This window comes from Desmodus rotundus, chromosome X (genome assembly GCF_022682495.2).
Source record: "Desmodus rotundus isolate HL8 chromosome X, HLdesRot8A.1, whole genome shotgun sequence".
NCBI lineage: Eukaryota > Metazoa > Chordata > Mammalia > Chiroptera > Phyllostomidae > Desmodus > Desmodus rotundus.
In genome coordinates, this window is record NC_071400.1 from 85,110,140 (window position 1) to 85,119,611 (window position 9,472).

General features: G+C 40.9%; 1 pseudogene; it reads left to right on the forward strand.

The window, feature by feature from the left end:
* Positions 1 to 980: 980 nt before the first annotated feature.
* LOC112313264 (DDB1- and CUL4-associated factor 8 pseudogene) lies at positions 981 to 2,642 on the forward strand (annotated as a pseudogene).
* Positions 2,643 to 9,472: the final 6,830 nt, after the last annotated feature.

Genomic DNA, 9,472 nt, shown 5'->3' on the forward strand with positions numbered 1-9,472 from the left:
ACTTTACATTGATATTGCAATTACTCTGAGGGAAATCTTGTTTTCTGCACTTAGCATTTTACTGTAGCCCTTTGAAAATTTACTGACATCATCCTAGATAATTAATTTGCCAAAGCTTTGAAGGTAACCTAGCAATCGCAGTTAATAGTCTTTGAAGAGATTTCTTTGTCTAAAAGCCCCCAGCCCAGTCCTCTTACCTATTTTGAGAAATATTTACAATATTGTGATATCTTTATAACACCACAGAAAAATTCCTTCTTCATGACTTCATGGTGTTTCTCTCCAAGAATCTCAAACAGAACAAACTCCAAATAAATACATAGAATCTCTGGTGGAGGAAGAAAGAGCTGTGCTTCTATTTCAAATTGGTGATGTAGTCGCTATTTCAATGTCTACATTAAACTGACCAGTTAATTTCAGCTTTGATGACACGGAGGGTCTAAAGTACTTCAATCAAATCACCGAGAGGCTTAGTTAAGTGTTTTTCCCGAGAGGGATCGGCTTTGTGGCAGGTTGTCTAATAAGAATATCTCTTAACTGCAGTATGTTTCAATCTTCAAAAGAAAAACCAGCGAGCACACTGGCTGACAGCGTAAGAGGGCTCCGCGCCCTGGGCTCTAGGACTGGATAATGAAAAAAACAAACAAAACCCTGTGCAGCCTGAATAACCGCGAGACTGTAGATGGAAAAAGTTTTTTGAACCTAATCGGCTCCCATACTGGCATCGGCCTCTGCCGGTTATCGCACTTCCGGTTTTTGCCTACCCGAAATGGCGCCTGACCTGTAGGCCTGACATCTTCTCCGCTGGTCTAATTCCACCCCGAGCTGTCCTGCCCCAGAAGAACGCACCTGAGGCTGTTCTCCAGTCATCTGGGACTTGTACCACTACAGCCTGGTGACCACAGCTACTATCCTCTGTGATGTCTGGTGAGGGGGGTGGCGCAGATGGCCCACAGCGGCTGTGGGAAGCGGAGGCCAAGATGGAGACCTCGTCAGATCTCCATTTGGCACCCGAACCTCAGATGAACGTGAGACTGACCGGAGACAGTGACGGAGCCGAGGATGGCACTGCTTCCACCTTTGCCAGCCCAGAAAATAAAGACCCGGTTGCGGAAAACTTCGGTGGCCAAGACACACTCCACCACGGTGACTGCGGGCTAAGACGGGAAGTAGAGGAACGTGAGGAGGAAGCGGCAGAAGACCCGCATCAGGTACCGTGCAGTGAGAGCACCCCTGATCAGTATTTATCAGATGAGGCTCGGGCCCTGGAGGACTGGGTGTCCTCAGAGACCTCTGCCCTGCCCCGCCCTCGCTGGAATGTCCTTAGTGCTCTTCGAGATCGGCAGCTGGGGTCCAGCGCCCGCTTTGTGTACGAGGCCTGCGGGGCAAGAGTGTTTGTGCAGCGTTTCTGCTTGCAGTATAGCCTGGAAGGCCACCGTGGTTGTGTCAATACTGTTCACTTTAACCAGCGTGGCACCTGGCTGGCTAGTAGCAGTGATGACCTGACAGTGATAGTTTGGGATTGGGTGCGTCAGCAGCCAGTACTGAGCTTTGAAAGTGGTCACAGAAATAACGTCTTTCAGGCCAAGTTCCTTCCCAACTGTGGCGATTCCACCCTGGCCACGTGTGCCCGTGATGGGCAGGTACGGGTGGCACAGCTACCTGCTCTGCCTCACAGCAGCTTCTCTAAGCAGGTGGCCCAACATAGGGGATCCAGCCACAAGCTGGCTCTGGAGCCAGACTCCCCTTTTAAGTTCCTGACCTCAGGTGAAGACGCTGTTGTCTTTGCCATTGACCTCAGGCAAGACCAGCCGGCTTCAAAAGTGGTGGTAACAAAAGAGAATCGGAGGAAAGTGGGACTGTATACGATCTGTGTGAATCCCGCCAATACTTACCAGTTTGCTGTGGGTGGAATGGACCAGTTTGTGAGAATTTATGACCAGAGGAAAATTGACAAGAATGAGAATAATGGAGTACTCAAGAAGTTCTGTCCTCATCACCTGGTCGACTGTGATGCTGGAGTAAACATCACTTGCCTGGTGTACAGCCATGATGGCACAGAGGTCCTGGCCAGTTACACGGATGAAGATATTTACCTCTTCCACTCCGCTAGCTGTGATGGGGCCCAGTATGCAAAGAAATATAAGGGGCACAGAAATCGTGTCACAATCAAGGGTGTCAGTTTCTATGGCCCTGGGAGTGAGTTTGTGGTGAGCGGTAGCGACGGCGGGCACATCTTCCTCTGGGAGAAATCATCCTGTCAGGTCGTTCAGCTCCTGGAGAGGGCGGACAGGGCAGGTACTGTAAACTGTCTTGAGCCCCACCCTTTCCTCCCTGTGATGGCGACCAGTGGTGTAGACCATGATGCAAAGATCTGGGCACCCACAGCGAAAGACGCCACTCAGCTTCTTGGGTTAAAGGATGTGATTAAGAAGAACAAGCAGGAACGAGATAGAGACAGGTTGGGCCACGCTGAAGTGTTTGACCCAAGCCTGCTTTCGTTCCTTGTGCATCACCTGGCACATATAGGTGCTCACCCTGACGATGGTGGCTGGGTACCACGCCCAGTTGGACTCCTGGAAGCAGAGTCGCGTGAGTCTCCCGGTTCCACAGATCAGTCCGAGGATGAGGCTGCGGACTAAGACCACGAAGACCAGGGACAGGACCTAGAACATGTGCAGTGCCTGCCCTCCTGAATGCCTGATACCTGATCCAGCTAGATGTCACCACAGTAGGATGGACTTTAAGTTTGAAATTCGCATTCACTAACAGATTTGCTTTTGGTCTTTTGTTTTCCACAATAAAAAACCACCTTTCATCTCTTTTCCTGTGCTTTCCTTCTTTCCTTTCTCACATGCTTTCTCCCTCATTCCTTTCCTCTCACTTGGTCTCTTTGTTCCTCTTTCTTTACCCATTACTTCTGTGTAAATGTGGAAGCAATTTATTGATGGCTTTCTTTGTTCTCTTATGGTACACCTCCAAAGGTTCCCGATTCTGGTGAAATATTAAGAGCCTTATTGAATCTATCTTACCATTTCTGACACTGAAAACTCTTACTTTCTTTAATCATTAGTAGTATGTTAGTAAGTTCTTTGGTTCAGGTGAAAATTGTACAAATGTGTTTATTCTTTAAAAGTGAGTAAGATTAAGTACATGCACACATGTTGACACCTGTGTGTACTTACACAGTCTCACAGAGAGTGGGAAGGAAGAGCGAGAATGGACAATGTAGAGAAAAGGTGGTTAGGTAGATGCATAGGAAGTAAATCTATCTGTCTAGAACTAATAACCTTGTGTTGTTCCTGTTTTCTGAATCCCTATGTTAATACTGCTGAATTGTACTGGATGGGGCTGTTAAGTTTAAGGGTTAAGTTTAGTGGTCTGCCACTGTTTGCCCGGTACTTTGAATTCTTGTGAAGTTGCATGGCTGTGGGATAACTCCCACAGGATTATCATCCACAGAGTTCTCTTGAGACAGCCATCTCCTAGAATGTACCAGTCAGGAATATAAGAATTCTTAATATTTGAAAATACGTATATATTTGAACCAACTTTAAGAAGAACTTCCTGTTTCAATAAAGAGTAGTTTCTACTTACAGATAAACTGTGTGATATTATTGGGCAAAATATCTCATCTGACATCGATGCATTGCTTAAGATTGTTTTCAAGGGGTTAAATTGCTTTTAAAAGTCTTTTGTTCTAAGCCTTATTTAATGTAAACATTGGGTGCAGGAGGTCCAGTTGGTGTGCAGTAACAGTGTTTCAGTGTTACACCTGTTATTTGTCTTGGTGATGCAGAGGCCCTCCTTGCCCCCAATACTCCTGCGAAGTGTAATGCACCCTGCTTTGCATATGTTTGTTGTTAAAGTTGGATGTGATAAAACATCCTGTGCCCTGACAATGGATTTTCTTGGCTAATGTTCCTTAAATGGATATTATTTCTTGCCCCTGGAGAGCAGTTTGAGAAGTATATATAATGAGATTATACTTTAGAATGGAATGTTAGTTGGCCAAAGTTTCTGCTCACTGAGATTCAAAGTCAGCAACAGCTGCCTGGGGATCTAGCCCCATGGGGTAGCCCCTACCAAGCTCTGCTGTCAGGAAAGGAGGTTAAATGTCCCTAAAGAACACATGAGTCTTAAGGATGCACTGTAGTTTAAAACAGGCCATAAGGAAAGCAGAGTTAAAACTAGAATCCCACGTTCAGGGCCATCCTGCACAATTGGGTGGGATGTATACCCGCAAGAACATCAACAAATGAAAAAAAAAAGTGAAAGAATATTTGAAATTTCCAATGACTGTGGGTGGCCGTGAGAACAATGGCAAGAAGGGATAAGTACCCAGTCCTTTCCACCTGCTATTTGGCAGCAGTCTCTCTCTATTGGGGGGGGGGGGCGGGGTGGAGGAGGGTTGGAGGATTGATAAGGAAAGGGTTGTGCTCTGAACTAAAACCCTCAGGGTTCCCTGCATGGCTGTGGGACTGCTTATGCAGGATGAGGCACTTGGAGCCACATTTGGAAGGCAAGGGCAAAGTAGTGGCCCTATTTGGTTTATGCTCAGAAATAGGACAGACGCACATTGGTACTTACCTACTGGCTTACCTTAGTGTGAGTCAGCAGCCGGACCCATAGCCACAGAAGCTCCCCCTCAGATCTTTCTTCAGCCTCAGCAGCTCCATAAAGAGAGTGCCCACTTCTTTCTGCTCTCACACAAGCTCAGCTGGAGGCAGTGGAAGATCAGCATGAGCTCCAGTTTGTCCTTGTGGGTTCTGGTTATTCCTCACAGGTTCCAGTCCGTCTTTGCTTCCCCCACTCCACATCCATCTCTCCTTCCTGAATGCTGTGCTGAGCATGGGCTCCAGCACCTGAAGCAAAGATAAAGGTGTCATTGGTGTCAAACACTGTCTGCTTAATGAGGCCCCACAATTACATACTCTCCAGTCCCTATTATGAGTCACCTCTCTTTGAACCCCAAAAGAAGCAGCCATAACCACCTGTTCGGATTGAGAAAGTGACCAAATTGTGTAGACAGTTTGCTGTTTGGACATGTAAATTCCTCTAAAGAGAGGGGTTCAAATTGTTTATTATTGATAGATACACAGATAGATAACAGGGAGTGAAATAATTTTGAAAAATAAAGTTACGATTATAGATGGCAACTAAGCTGGTAGTGTAGATCCCAAAAAAGGAACCCATGGACATGAACTAAGGCGAGGGATGCTGGAAGGTTGTGGGGTGCAGGGCGGAGGAGATAAAGGGGAAAAATTTTGAAAACTGTTAAAGCATAATCAATAAAATACACTTAAAAAACTATAAACATTAAAATGGCAATAAATTCACAACTATCAACAACTGAATCTGAAACAAACTATGCAAACCAGGAGAACAGAAACAGAATCATATATATGGAGATTAAATGGAGGGTTATCAGGTGGGAGAGGGAAGGGAAAGAATTGGGGAAAAGGTGCAGGCATTAAGAAGTATGAATTGGTAGGTACAGAATAGATGGGGAGGTTAAGAACAGTATAGGAAGAGGAGTAGCTAAAGAACTTATACACATGACCCATGGGCATGAACTAAGCAGTGGGGTTGCCATAGGGAATGGGGAATACTGGGTGGAGGGGTTAAAGGAGGAAAAATTGGAACATCTGTAATAATATAATCATTAAAATATTTTTTTAAAAATTTTATGACATACAATACAGAGTGGGGCAAAAGTAAGTTTATAGTTGTGAGTATGTGAAACATAGCATTTATTCTTACATTATTATTTACTAATTATCATACTATTTTCCATATGAACTGTAAACCTACTTTTGCCCCACCCTGTATTAAAGATACATTTTATAAGATGATCAAATATTCTATTATATTGAATTCATTCATATGTATTCTAAGTTGATAAATGTCAACTAGAACATGAGACTCAACTTTGAATGCATATCTGAACTTTCTTGAGTTTTAAGCATCACAGATGACAAATGTTCATTTATTACCATGGAATAAAAATCAATAATAATATTGCACTCCCCCTATCATGAATAGCTGGAAAAAATTGACAGAATATGTGAAACAACTCTTTTCAGACTTGAACAATTGCATGATCCCTGGGAGAAGGAAAAGAAAGAGATGAGCCCTACAATATCCCAATATTTCAGCTGGGTGCATTTGCTAAATAAACTCTGGCAGCCAGGAGATGAAACCAAACTGAGCACAGAGGAATTTCCAAGCTTAAGAGACAAATACAAAAGTTTGGAAGGCTGAAATGGCTGCAATTTGTGGGGCAGAGTAGCAAGGCAGAGAGATTATGCACTGAATGAGTCCCATATATCTGAATTGGAGTCCTCTTGAATGTTTGGCTGAATGTGTCATATGTGTATGGTGAAACTCCACAGGGTCAGGCAAAGAACAGTTATCAGAGAGGTATAAAGTGAAAAGCTCTCATGTTCACATGGGATAACAACATAACCCAAATACAGTAGCCTTATTTATCACCTGAGAGTTCATTAGAGACCCCAGAAAGGACACATTATAGGAGGAAGTTTATACTAACCTTAGAATAAAAGCTAACCTAGACCTATCTTAACAAAGCTCAGAAAAATGTCTCAGTAAGAACATGCCGATATATAAGTACATAAATGTCCAAATGAAACTCAATATTCTCTCAAGGAAATAATAAAATCTTGACACATTAACATATAAGTATATATGGGGGGGGGACCCAACAACAACAAAAAAAACTGAATTATTGAAGGGTAGGCCCCTTCTAGTACAGGTTTCCCCCACTAGGTAAGTGTTCTAGGAACCCGTCTGTATCAGTGTACCAGCTGGCATTGTTGTGAGAGGCTGTGATTGGCTTCAGTGAATTTTTTGAAGACTCTTTACATGCATTTGCCCATTTCATGATGGGTGATATATGAGCACACCTGCCCACACTGAGCTGAGTGCTCAGCAGTTTTTGACCAAAGACTGCATGACCGGGGCCCACCCTCCCTATTCACCCAATCTTGCCCATAGTGACTTTTTTTGTTTCCCTGGATGAAAACAGTCCTCAAAGGGAAACATTTTGCTAATGTGGAAGAGGTGAAGCAAAACAAACAAAACAAAACAAAACAAAACAACCTGGCAGAAGCACTAAAAAGCATCAAAATTGAGGAGTTCAAAAACTGTTTTGAGCAATGGAAAAACGTCTCGATAGGGATATTGCATCAAATGGAGTGTACTTTGAAAGTGACTGAAGTTTAAACGTAAGAATAAACACACAATTTTTATAAATAAAATACATGTTATTTTGGATGCCCCCTGTAGTATCCAGTGTCCAATTCACAATTACTAAACATACAAGTAGCAGAAAATTATGACATAACCAGGAAAAAATCAGTTAAAATGACCCAGAATTTAACAAAGAATTTCAATAGTTGTTACAAACATAATTAAGGAAATAAGTGAAACATGAATATAATAGAGAGAAAAGAAACTTGTAAACCTGGAAATTATGCTGTGGCTGTATTCATTTGATTTCCTTAGCCCACCTGTCCTTGAGGTGTCAGTTATATAGCTAAAGCTTTGCTGCTAATTTGGCGTCATTTGGCATATACATTCTTTCTGGTATATATTTATAATCACACTTTCTATGGTTTAGCCTGCCCTATAAAACTCATATCTAATACAATTAACAGCTGAGATTATGTAAAAGAACTGAACTACCTTGGACTATTAAACACTTCTTAAATCAAATGCAATATGTATTTCTCAAAAATCCAATGAAACAAAATCATCAAATACCATGCAAAGTTAATTTTTTTAAGTATACAGCTAACACTGCATACTTGAAAGTTAAATCTCGGTGTGATTATGTTTCTCCATAATTCACTTTCATATTCCCTTTCAGAAAGACTTGCGTACCTGTTCTAAATTTGACAAGGATAATTTACTTTATTTTCTCAAGCAATTTCTGGATGTTCCAAAGATATATCAGTAACCATCATATGCACCCATAATTAATGCTGGAGTTGAGTCAGCATACAGAAAGTGTAGCCTTTGGATGGCAACTCTTGGCTGAATTCCTAATGTTCTGTTTCAATTTCTGATGAGGTGATGAAGTGGAAAGCTTGAACGATGTAATTTTGCCATATGTTTCTTTTGGGATTTTTAAAAGAGGATCAACGGCTTAAATTCACCAGATGAAACATTTCAGCTTTTTAGAAACTAGAATGAGGAAGGTCAAAGCTAATTTTTTTTAAATTCTACCTGACCTGTCTGAATCCATTCCAAATAAACCTAAGTAGAGTGATACAGTAATACTTATTAGGACTACAGCAATATGGTTCAAAATACGTTAAATATAGTATCATTCATAGCTATTCTAGATGTTCAATATTAGAAACAGATAGACTGTTAGTTTGTTTTCCAAAAGTCAGTATAATGCCACTACTTCAAAATGTAAATGTTTTAATCTAAAGCCCAAAGCCTGGTGAGACTCTATTTACAAATGTAACATTTTTCAATAATTACCATTTAATAATCCCTGCAGTAATCCTAATATTTACCAAATAAATTAATTTGGGATGATAGTGGTTAGGATTTGCTTAATATTTAGTATTTGTCAAGTTTGCTTAAAATGAGCATTAACCCTAAAAAACACCAGTTTCTAAATGTTTGAAATTGATTTTGCTTCAAACAACATGATTTTAAGAAATACAATGACATATGTACACAGTTTTAAGGGAAAATTATACGAACATTTTGATGAGCCAGCCAGATAATCAAACATTTTATTTTGTAAGGCCTGGGGGCATGTTTAAAGGCATTCTACTTACCCAGCCAGGATAAAGAAAATGATAGAGTATTCCAAAGGAATTAATTAAAACAAAGAAATTAGGAGTACACTGAAGTCCCTTTAATCTTTTTTATTTCCTTTTATATTTTCAACAGGAGTGATCTTATTTCACCTATAATTTCTGTACTTTGTGATTTTTCCATCAACATACTTTTGTTCTTCTAGAAGCCACTATGTTCTACTCCCCATCCCCACCCTATCAAGAATGTAAGAAAATTAATATTTAGTCTAGCTCATCTAGAAAATAGTTTTACTTTGTGTATGAAGTATATTTATTTTACTTCATACAAAGAAAAATGTATATATTATTTGTGTGATAGTGGCTATGCCTTTTTCAGAAAAAAAAGGTATATTAACCACACAGAAATTTCCAAAATTGTAATGGAACCTGTTACTATTACAATATTATGGCCTTTTCCTGACTTGTGTCTCCAAATTAACCATTTTTAAAATGATTTTCAGAGCAGAATGTGGGTCTTCTTACCTCTTGCAAAGTATTTTGCACAATGTAACGTGGCTTCTTTTTTCTCAGAATTTGAGTATGAAAATTTCCAAATGTATAAAACATTTGAAATACTCGCATATTGAATATCCAGATAACTGCCACTTAACTTCTCTAATCACTAACATCTT